Genomic DNA, 12,322 nt, shown 5'->3' with positions numbered 1-12,322 from the left:
CTTTAATAGGAACATAGCAGCAGCTAAATGTAGTTATCTGGTCCTGCGCCAATTTCTACCATCGGAGATCATCACTGGACATTCGCAGTAATTAGAAGTGATCTACAAGCAGTTCTCATGCACCTGGAGCTTTAGTTTGCCATGGGGTTGGGGCTCGGGTCAGGTGTGGCATTCCCCCACTGAGCCACCCTGGCAATAATGTACACGCCCTGAGTGCTGTCTGAGGGCTTATTCACATAAACTACATTCTCACACAAGTTTTGCGCACAAAACGCGCACCAATATGAAATAGATTTTTTCATATAGATTCATTCACAAGAGCGTAAAAATGGTGTGCTTTTGCGCACATTTCTGCGCATTTTCCTGTTCTTTTTGCACTGACAGGCACATTTTTCATGGGCGCGGGACAACCGAGCCGTGATATAGAAGGCTATGTAGCCTAATGAGTTCCGGGTGCGTTCTTTTTCTCATTAAATTTTGCACTGTAATGCGCAATTATGCGGGATTTGGGTGCAAATTTGTGCACCCCCCATAAACCACTGCAGGATCTTAGGTGCGCAAATGCACAATAAAATAGAGCATGTTGTGTTCTTTTTTTCACGTGCGTGGAATACGCGTGCAAAAATGAGACTGAGAGTGAACCCATTTAAATCGATGGGTTCTATTCTCTGTGTATAAGTCCATGTGAAGCCACCATAAGTCTACTAATACACAAGCGCAGCTAACTCTCGTGTAATAGCGCTAATTGCCGAGCTATTTCAGATGTGCTTGCAGGTTCAGCCTGGAAATTGTCAGGAAAACGCGACTGTTAGCGTAACCCGCTAGCGCACATGTAATAGCGGCCTAAGGGCTCTTTCCCGCGGGCGCATATACACCGTGCTTTCAGGCCTAGCCACATACACGCTGCCGACATGAAGCATAGGTTTCCAATGCATCCGTTCACACAGGCAAATATACGGCGCGTAAAAACGAGGAACTGTAAAAAATGTAACATGCGCGTCCAAAATACGCACTGACGCATAAATATTGGGCATAAAGATAGTTCTGAAACTTGGTTTTGGCCAATATACACCAGCGGCTCCCATAGACGCCTATGGGAGCAGGTGGAAAAAAAGAGAAGGGGAGGCATGTCTGCAGAGGCCAACGCTGCGAAAAGCTTACAGGTGCCTCTATTGCATTAGAAGTCAATTGGGAGGATTTAAGATGAGCGAGAGTTTTCCGGGGTGCAACGCATTTTTTCGCTAAAAAGCATGCTCGCAGTTGTGTAAATTGACGAGAAAATGCTAATTACCCTGGCAGAAAAATGTCCTTTCACGCGATTATATGACGCTGGCTAGAAAAACGTAAAAACGCCTGAGCTGCATGCTTTGGAAAGGAAACAATGTAGCCAACCTACTAACGAGGGCTAACGAGCACCACAGCTCCGGGCATCTGTAGGGTTTGTAATCTTTACCGCTATCATTTCCAGGCCGCACACACACTGGCATTGTTGCTGTCCGATTTCCAGACACATGCACATGGGTGATTTAAAAGTTGCACCCAGGATTCTTGGGCATCACTGACATCAGACAGCACTTAGACATCCCGTCAGACATGGGGAAGTGGCATTACCTTGGCTCGCTGCTCACTAGAGGCTGCCGGGGCACACTGACAGCGCAAGCATTGTGAGGTGCGGGGAGCGCCGTATCTGCTTTTACACGGGCGACAAAATCATGTGATTTTTCTCGCGATGTGACGGTGCTACACGTCACATGTATGTGGAGCCCAGGCTTTCCGATGGGTTCCCTCACATCAGCAGTGTGTTGTAGGCTGCCAGATTGTGAGAAAAAAATTGTGGCATGCTGAGTATTGCCGCGATTTGCGATGTTTTGTAGCCCTTGTTTCCCTATAGAGCCTTTCTCTCTGTTGCATCGCATCGCACGAAAGCGCGGTTTCCAAGTGGTGCGATGAACTTTGATAGTAGGAAATCCAACTGTCAAAGCCCTAATCTAAGCACTAGCTGCGGGGGGATAAAGTATACATCACCTTAGCAGCGCTGTCCAACGCTGCTGCAGCTTCCTCACAGTCCATGGGATTGGCTGGGTCGCTGCACTTGAGAACCAATCAGAGCCAGTGCCTCCTGCAGGTGGGATTTTTGAACCCCCTGACCAGGAAGTGCTGGTTGAAGACTGCAGACAAGTATTCCGGACCTCCGAAGGAGAAGTGTGGCTGAGTGGACAGCGCTTGTTAGATGATGTATTGTTTTTTCTTTTTTGCAGCTAGCGCTTATTTTCAAGGTAGGGCTTATTTTTCAAGCCTGTGTTCCCCTCCCCGAAAATCCCGCCAAAAAAGGGCTACAAAGTCGCACGACTTTGTACCTCCACAAAATTGCAACCTCGCTGCGAGAAAATGCAGCAATATTGCACAGAAACACAGCTGCGATATCTCTGCAATTTTCTCGTGACGATATCGCTGTCGTCCGTGTGAAAGAGGCCTTGGAGTTAACGTCCGCACCAATGGTACAGTTATTGACTATTTGGGGGCAAAAACACACGGGCGCATATGCTACTACACTCGCCGCTATAGCGTATTAGTGCATGAACTGTTTGGCTTTTTTACCGGACTATTCAAACTCCACGCTACTGTGCGCAAGTGGAAACGAAAGCATTGAAATCAATGGTTGTTCCATCCTGTTATACGGCCGCGTTTTGATGGGCGCATAACAGGACTAAAACACGCCCATCTGTTTAAGACCTAGGGTGAAGAAATGCTGCAGAATTTGCTGCAGAAATGCTGCAAGAACTAACATGTTATAGTCACTACACTGATGCCTCCGCCCTGTGCCAGTCATTACACTGATGCCTCCGCCCTGTGCCAGTCATTACACTGATGCCTCCGCCCTGTGCCAGTCACTACACTGATGCCTCTGCCCAGTGCCAGTCACTACACTGATGCCTCTGCCCAGTGCCAGTCACTACACTGATGCCTCCGCCCTGTGCCAGTCACTACACTGATGCCTCCGCCATGTGCCAGTCACTACACTGTTGCCTCCGCCCTGTGCCAGTCACTACACTGATGCCTCCACCCAGTACCAGTCACTACACTGATGCCTCCACCCAGTACCAGTCACTACATTGATGCCTCTGCCCAGTGCCAGTCACTACACCGATGCCTCTGCCCAGTGCCAGTCACTACACTGATGCCTCTGCCTTGTGCCAGTCACTACACTGATGGCTCCGCCCAGTGCCAGTCACTACACTGATGCCTCCGCCCAGTGCCACTCACAATACTATGGCTCCACCCAGTGCCAGTAACTACACTGATGCCTCCGCCCTGTGCCAGTCAAAACACTGATGCATCCACCCAGTGCCAGTCACTACAGTGATGCCTCTGCCCAGTACCAGTCACTACACTGATGTCCCCGCCATACTTCACTGCTGCCTACAGACACTTATTATTGTACGGTTCTCCACCATGCTTCACTGTTGCCAGCAGACACTCATTATTGTACCGCTCTGCACCATAATTCACTGCTGCCTGCAGACACTCATTATTGCACTGCTCTCCACCATGCTTCACTGTTGCCAGCAGACACTCATTATTGTACCACTCTCCACCATAATTCACTGCTGCCTGCAGACACTCATTATTGCACTGCTCTCCACCATGCTTCACTGTTGCCAGCAGACACTCATTATTGCACTGCTCTCCACCATAATTCACTGTTGCCTGCAGACACTCATTATTGCACTGCTCTCCATCATGCTTCACTGTTGCCAGCAGACACTCATTATTGTACCGCTCTGCACCATAATTCACTGCTGCCTGCAGACACTCATTATTGTACAGCTCTTCACCATGCTTCAATGCTGCCTACAGACACTCATTATTCTACCACTCTCCACCAAGCTTCACTGCTGCCTGCAGACACTCATTATTGTACAGCTCTTCACCATGCTTCACTGCTGCCTGCAGACACTCATTATTGTACAGCACTTCACCATCCTTCACTGCTACCTGCAGACACTCATTATTGTACCGCTCTCCACCATGCTTCACTGCTGCCTGCAGACACTCATTATTGTACCGCTCTTCACCATGCTTCATTGCTGCCTGCAGACATTCATTATTGTACCGCTGTTCACCATGCTTCATTGCTGCCTGCAGACACTCATTATTGTACCGCTCTCCACCATGCTTCACTGCAGCAAGTCTGTTCTTTTTGCAGCAGCGTCGGGCCCATTGAAAACAATGGGAGAACCTCGCGATCCCTAGCCGCGCCCGTGACAGCGGGGATTCCTTCAGCACCGCAGTGAAGTGAAAACGCCTCACATCCAGGGGTTTTGCATGGATTGCAAGGGCGATATCGGGCAGTGAATCACGGTCTGATTTCACCCTCGCCAGTGTCCAAGAACATCGTGCAAGATTTCTGCATTGCGATACCCACAAATCTTGCATTAATATGAGCCCCGTTCTTCTAAATGGCGTCATATACGTGAACCTATTTTTTCCTACATCGCAGTGCGGTAAAAAAATTGCGGCATGTCCTATCTTTGGGTGTTCCCTGGCCTGATATCGAACTCGCCTTCGTGAAATTAGCCTAAGACTTTTGCGCAGTTGTGTACACGTATAACCGCCTCTTCTTCTTGGCTGGACTGTACAGAGTCTTTAGCCCTCCTGCCACCCCTATTACCTGAGAGTAAGCTCCTGTGTGCTGCGCCGTGTATGTGGCCTCTGTCACAGCGTTATACTTACCGTCGCACTCAATGCATTCAGCGGCTTCCAGCGGTGAAGGTGAGTATACGGCCGGTGTCACATGAGCGTAGGTGTAGTTACACACAGATTTGCTGAATGGATGTTACAGATTTACGCACACAAGTGCAGTTTTTACCGTTCTTTTTGCGTGTACTAAAAAGCACATGCTGTGCTGTCCGCCATCGAAATGGTCACTTAGTTTAATGAGTTCAATTAGTGTTCTTTCCCTGCAGTTAGGCCGCCTGCGCACGGACGGGTCGAATCGCGCAGCAGAATCCAACCCTGTGCCCAGCTTGTGACCCCGCGTACCTGTCCACAGTCTGCTTACCTGTATTGCGGATGTGCAGGCCTAACACACGTGTGCAGTACAGATGATGCAGCGCCATCGCTAGGCGATGACGCAGATCTTGCGATGTTTCCGCAATGATAATTGTGAAAGGGCTGCGGGACGGACAACTTCCTTTGACTTCAATGGAAGCCGTCCGCAAAAAATCACAACATGCTGCAATTTCTCCTCTGCATACGGAAAATGGCAATCACTTTCCGCTCGTCTAGAGGAAAACGCATTCTGCCATAGCGTGCTATTGGCGGCATTTGCTGCAGTATCTGGAAGTGGACACCCGCTACGGATTCTGCAATGTATATCCGCCCGTGTGCAGGAGGCCTAAAATAGCGCACGCCGCGGGGGGTTTTGCACACGCCAAATACAAACATGTAAACGATCCCATTGAAATCAATGACATATTTTCTGCATATTGCGTGCACAAATCCGCTGGGGTGACACAGGCGCAGCGCCTACACCCCGGACTCAGCCGTCCCCTGCTTTGTGCCATAAGCTCAGCTCACAGGGATAGAAGTAGCTGACTGATAAATTATTATGTTACTATTCTGTAACTACAACTACTCAGAAGGCTGCTGTAGACTGTCAGCTCTTGGGCCCAGGACACGTGACTCCAGGCCTGCGATTCCCCTCACTCAGCGGATAACTGACTTTGGTTAGAAGGAACCAACAAACACCTCTGGCTCTAGGACCGAGTAGCTCAATGGGGCTGGGCGACTGGCACAAAACACATCCAATCAGATTGCAGGATCTGTATAAGGGGCGGGATTATTGCGCCAGACTGACCAATCGGCTGAGCGCAGGTCTCCAAGTCGTGACGTTCGAGGAGGCGAAATTAAAGAAGCCGAGATTGCCCGGAGCGAGGACGGTGTGACAGCAGGATGTCCCCGCTGCTGGACTAGTGGCCCTGCGAGGACTGCAGGCGGGGGCCACAGAGGACCGGGCTGTCCTGGATGCGGAGCAGGGACTGCAGGTGAGGAGGGCTGCGATACATTGTATCCTACACAACGGATGCTACATTGTATGGAGGTTCCGCGGCGCAGGGTGTGAGAGGCCCGTGAACAATGAGAGGCTGGAGATCCACTGGATCCCGGGGGAGGGGGGAGCAGTGTACAGCATGGGGGGTTCTGTGTGTATACTGCATGGGGTCAGTATGGTAAAGCTTGGGGTATGATATATGTAGGGAGGGTCATATACAGGGCTGATGATGAGCAGTATAATCTATATATAGGGGTATGATATATATATATATATATATATATACACAGCGTGCGGTATGATATATGTAGGGAGGGACTCGGGGTGATATATAGCACGGGGTATGATGTGTATTAGGGGATCTATAGGGCTGATCAGTGTATGGAATGGGGGACATGTGTGTATGGGGGTTTATACAGACTGATGAGCGGCGTGCACTGTGGGGGGGTTACTGATCCCACCATGGGGGGGGGGGCATGCTCTGGCTCTGTGCGGTGTGACAAAGGGATGGGGTGGGCCGTCTCTGCCTGTCTGAACCCCCCCCCCCCCCCCCCCCCCCAATCATCTCTTCCTCCATGGTGGTTGGGTGTAGTGCAGGGCTGGCAGGATGGTGGTCCAGGCCGCTGCTCTGCTGAGGGTCTCTGACATCCCTGGCTCAGCAGAGAAGGGAGTGGTGGTCTGGTGTGTATAGCGGTGCTGGGGGTCCGGCAGCGTCCTGTGCAGGGGGCTCTGCAGGTGATGCACCTCTCCCCCCTCCCTGCAGGGTCTGTAGACACTGCCCCCAGGAGTCACCAGGCCGCCTGTGTTGTCAGCTGTCTACACAAAGGGCCGCACGCCGTATACAGCTCTGCTACATGCTGACAGTGCGGCTGCGGCCCTGGCGCTGGGCAGATATCACACCTGGCTCATATCGCAGTTATTCCGCTGTGCGCTGACATCTGCGTTAACTAACATTCTGTCACGGAGAACTGATGATCCGTAAATGAGATGGCAGCGCAGCGAGAGGCGGCCGGCCCCAGCGCTTGTGTGACGGGAATACAACGCACTAGATACGGCAAACGGTGCCAAATGTGCCATCGTACTGATTACACTCCATGCGTATCACACGGCCGGACCCGCACCGCGTACTATGCAGTGACTAGAAGCCGCCGACCTCCATGGCTCCTTCATGTTCAGATCCTAGATGTGACGCCAGTCCTAGGAAGGAGCATGCAGCAGTTCCTGTTTTGATGCATATTGAAAATAGGCCACATAAACGGGCCGGGGCAAATACACAGGAAGCGTACACTGTGAGCACTGCCTCCAACACTGAGCTACACCCTGTATTATACTCCAGAGCTGCACTCACTATTCTGCTGGTGGAGTCACTGTGTACATACATTACTTATCCTGTACTGACCCCGAGTTACATCCTGTATTATACTGCAGAGCTGCACTCACTATTCTGCTGGTGGAGTCACTGTGTACATACATTACTTATCCTGTACTGATCCTGAGTTATATCCTGTATTATACCCCAGAGCAGCACTCACTATTCTGCTGCTGGAGTCACTGTGTACATACATTACTTATCCTGTACTGATCCTGAGTTACATCCTGTATTATACTGCAGAGCTGCACTCACTATTCTCCTGGTGGAGTCACTGTGTGTGTACATTACTTATCCTGTACTAATCCTGAGTTACTCCAGAGCTGCACTCATTATTCTGCTGGTGGAGTCACTTTGTACACAGATTACTTATCCTGTACTGATCCTCAGTTACATCCTGTATTATACTCCAGAGCTGCAGTCACTATTCTGCTGGTGGAGTCACTGTGTACATACATTACTTATCCTGTACTGATCCTGAGTTACATCCTGTATTATACTCCAGAGCTGCAGTCACTATTCTGCTGGTGGAATCACTGTGTACATACATTACTTATCCTGTACTGACCCCGAGTTACATCCTGTATTATACTGCAGAGCTGCACTCACTATTCTGCTGATGGTGTCACTGTGCACATACATTACTTATCCTGTACTGCTCCTGAGTTACATCCTGTATTATACTGCAGAGCTGCACTCACTATTCTGCTGATGGAGTCACTGTGCACATACATTACTTATCCTGTACTGATACGGAGTTACATCCTGTTTTATACTCCAGAGCTGCAGTAAGGATCCTCCAGGCTTCAGAGCTGTAATCAGCCCACATTCCGTTAGTTACATGCCCTGAGCTTGTGGTGGTGATCTGCTTTCCTGGATCCCTCTTTCTGTAAACTCTTGTATTCTTTGTGGAGTGATTATGATGGCGTATCCTTGTGCCGCTCTTCTGTTGTTCCTCCTGGAAATTCCTGAATATATCGACAACTAGGTGTTACCAACTTGGTTGACTCAATATAAAGTCTGACATTGGCCAGTCACTGCTGACCTCACCAGTCACACTTTTTTTCTGGTACTGTTATATATTTCCAGGAGGAATAATAGAGGAACAGCCAGTTGTGAAATATGGTGCTTCCAATTGTTTCATGCCAAATACAAGTATTTACTAAAAGCCAACGCATCGGAGACGGACCCCTTTAAGTCTATTACATGGGGGCTGTTAATGCTCGTGATGGCGCTAATTGCTGAGCTGCACCTGCGTGTGCGGCCTGGCAATTATTGGGACAACTGGAGCGCCAGCGGCCGCCGCTAACAGTTGTGTGATTTACACTGCAGTGTGCAAGGTGTGTCTGAGCTTTTTGAGAACAACCCATATGGGTCGCAGCGCCACGCACTATCCACACCCCTCCCTCCCCACATTGCAAAAATCTCGTCCACACGCTGCGGCCAACCACATGAAAACTGACATGCGGCACTAAATTCAATTCTGCAGCACGTCCATTCTTTTCTCATTTCCGCAGTGGCCTATTGCCTTTCACCTCTGTATGGGGAGAGAAAGCCGCAGCGGAATGCCGACCGCGAAACCGCTCCAGAACCCGTGGCTAAAGGCCATGGTTTTTAAGCTGCACTTTCCCAGCGGACTTCTCGCATTTTTTCGGTGCAGCCATTCTGTGAGAATTCCGCTAGAATTCCGTCCTGTGTGACCCCAGCCTTAAAGTTAATGTGTCTGTGTGCGACCTATTGCAGACATAAGCCCTTGTCTCTTAAAGCAGTAGTCCAGTTTCTAATGACTTATCCCCTGGATAGATTATCTTCAGGTATCTGCTGCTCGGGACCCCCGTCCAGCCCGCTGCACTCTGATGACTATGTCCTACCCACTGCAGTGGTCCGAGGAAGCAACCGCTTTAACTCCCAGTGAAATGGATGAATCGCTGCTGCTCTTCTCGTGGCCAGGACGCTGCGTCCTATCCTGAGCAGGCAGCGCTCCTCCTATGTCGTCTGACCCCCTGCGGTGGGCCGGACCATCAGCTTCCTGAGTGGCGGCCCCCATCTATCGACTATTGATGACCGTTACAAGGGACTTAAAAAAAGACCTGAATACCCCTATAACTGGGCAATAATTAGTAAGTTGTGAGGCCCGGCCACGAGGGCGTATTTGTGCACGAGAAATGTGATTTCTTTGTGTTGGCTCTCAGCACGTGTTTTCCTGTGCATTTCGTTCCCGCAGAACAATCCGCAGCTCTGCAGTCCAGTGTTAATGCGCAGGGAAAGAAGACATCTGGAACTGGTGAAACTACCGGCCAGTTCAGTGAGGGCGCTGCTGTAGGTCATTAATCTGGAGTTCCTTCTGCGTAGCGGTGATGACCCTCCACCCGAGAGGCTTCTGTCTCCCGCTTCACGCATGGCGAGTTCTCATGTGTAACCGCCGCGCACAATGTGTCACGTTATAATTCCTCGCAGTCCGCCTTTTCCGTACAGGGGCCTGCTGCAGCTGCAGGCTATGGGGATTCGAAAAGCGTCCCACCATATAACACGGACTTCCATCCACATGCTAAGGCTGGCGCCACACGGGTGTCTTTATGCGTGCAATACGCAGAAAATAGAACTCCTTAACTTCAATGTGCTCGTTCGCAGGCTTGTATTTTTCCTGTGCATTTTGATTGCGCAAAAACCCCCACTGCAGTCTTTATTTTCCTACAGAAATGAACAAGCCTCGCGGGCGCAAAAAAGTGAAGTGCGTCGATGAGCGTGCAAAAAAAGCATCGTTCATTCCACAAATGCGCTATGCTCTTGCAAGCACAAATACGATCCGGATCAGTTGACGGCGCGATACAGGGACGGTGCGTCTGTCATCGTCTGCACAATACGATGTACGGAGAGGGGTGACGCACGGTTTGATCGCCAGTGTGACCGCCGGATTTTTGAGTGATGCGATAGTGCGAGAAAAGGCAGAATTCTGAAACCCGTGATTTTCAATGACTTCCTTCCCGTCTTGCGACATTTGGGAATCGCTGCCTACCCTCTTTCTGCGTTTTGCTAAACTTTATTATTATTTTTTTTCTGTCCTCCCTCGTGATTTCCCCATGGCGCCTCCGATTTATCGTAACTTGTGACGTTTGTAAAATGCATTTTTTAATATTAGAAACTGTTGTTGGCTACCGTGCGAGAAGATCGCAAGCGGCAGCGATGCACGATTGTTTTCCAGTAAGAAGCATCGCGGCTGCTCAGATATCGCATGAACAATAACGCAATATTGCTGCCATTTTCCTTGCGGCGATATGGTGCTCGCCAGTGTGACGGAGCCCTTAGGCCGCGCGCACGTGAGCGGATTTGTGCACAAAAATTCGCATTCACAAGACGCAGAAAATAGAACCCATTGAGTTTGTTCACATGCGCATATTGCACGCCAGGATGGTGTCATCGCGCAGCGGTACACTATGTACTGCGTGCTCCCCACACAGGAGAGACGCGTAATATGTGGTAGCAAACACTGGTGTGAGAGCGGACCCAGTTCTGTCTGTTTTAGAGTCTGGAATCCTAATTTGGCAACCAATATGTGAGGTGCGCTGTTTCACACCCCTGGTGGCGGGAGGGGTACAGAATAACCAACTCGGGGCTCATTCGCACGAGCGTATGCGTGAAACGCTGCGTGGTTCACCTGTCTGTGTGAGCCGGCTACCACATATGGCAGCGAGTGTAGTGCGCCTGACCGCTCCGTCTCATCGCGGTGTTTGTATCATCGCCCGCACACAATGTGTTACATACAACGTTGTGTACCCATACGAAAGTATAGCGTTACGCGGTGACGTAGAGCGGGCCGCCATGTTTTTCACCTGTGTCTCTGTCTACACCCTAATATGAACGGATCATCCAACATCCATGTACTTTTATTGACTCCACCGCGTCTCATACGACCATGCATTGCGTGCGTAATACGTGCCAAAGTCATGGTTGTGTGAATGAGCCCTCAGACCACAGATACACGGCTGGTATTCCACGGACATCAAATGACCCGTTACAACCTGCGAGGTTTTTTAACACGCACTCTTTACACGGAATAACGCGGGGGGCGGGCGCAGGTCCTGCTGGCCTATTTTTGTTAGTTTTCACAAACAATAAGCGGATGTGCGCTGTGCGTGAATGTGGGGCTACACGGACAGCCGCAGACCAGGCTCTGGCCCGCGGGCGCTCTTACACCGGGTGATTGTTGCGCAGTTACTCGGGGGGAGCATCACTGCGTTAATGCGGGCCGGAGATCTCGTCCTCTTCAGCAAACGGGCAGAACGTCTCGTATTTGTCCTCGGCGAGAAGTCACAGTCTAGTCGAGAAGTCACAGTCTAGTCGCTGAGTCTGAGTGAGCTGAGACAGCACGACTAACGAGTGATATCTTGCTGGGTACCCTGTCCGCTCCGGCTGACATGTGACAACAAGCGCTCATCTGGGTGTCTTGGTTTTATTGCTTTTGGCGGCCATTAGTTGGCCGGGCTCAAGCAAGCGTAATTTTACGTGTATTACACATGCAGTGTATGTGCGCAGAATATGTGGTGAATGGCGGCAAGGAAACTACACTGCTTCTCATTGGACCCTTCACACTGTAATACGCATGTAGAAACAGCGCAGCATGTCGTGCTCTACTGTGAACCAGCTGATGGACCAGTTTTTATTTATAATATATATATTACACTAGAGGATATACCCGTACGTTGCACAGCGGTTTTATGACTAGCAGTCCTGGAATATACAAAGTGGCCACAACAATGAGCCCGGCACTGCACTGCTATGGAATCTGTCCAAAAGAAAACCTGTGTTGCCCATAAAAACCAATCACAGCGCAGCTTTCATGTTACCTCAGCGGTATAATGTATAACAACCAATCACAGCGCAGCTTTCATGTTACCTCATTA

The 12,322-nt window shown here is 50.2% G+C and overlaps 1 protein-coding gene across 1 annotated transcript in view; it reads left to right on the top strand.

Moving 5' to 3' along the window:
* Positions 1-5,899: 5,899 nt before the first annotated feature.
* Positions 5,900-12,322, top strand: part of ZDHHC9 (zinc finger DHHC-type palmitoyltransferase 9) — a 48,585-nt gene continuing 42,162 nt past the window's right edge. Inside the window, exon 1 of the mRNA XM_066579986.1 lies at positions 5,900-6,047. The gene's annotated coding sequence lies outside the window, so the exon portion shown is untranslated. The remainder of the gene's footprint in view (positions 6,048-12,322) is intronic.

The sequence above is a fragment of the Eleutherodactylus coqui genome, chromosome 10 (genome assembly GCF_035609145.1).
Source record: "Eleutherodactylus coqui strain aEleCoq1 chromosome 10, aEleCoq1.hap1, whole genome shotgun sequence".
Taxonomy (NCBI): Eukaryota; Metazoa; Chordata; class Amphibia; order Anura; family Eleutherodactylidae; genus Eleutherodactylus; species Eleutherodactylus coqui.
This window is presented reverse-complemented; position numbering and strand designations above follow the sequence as displayed.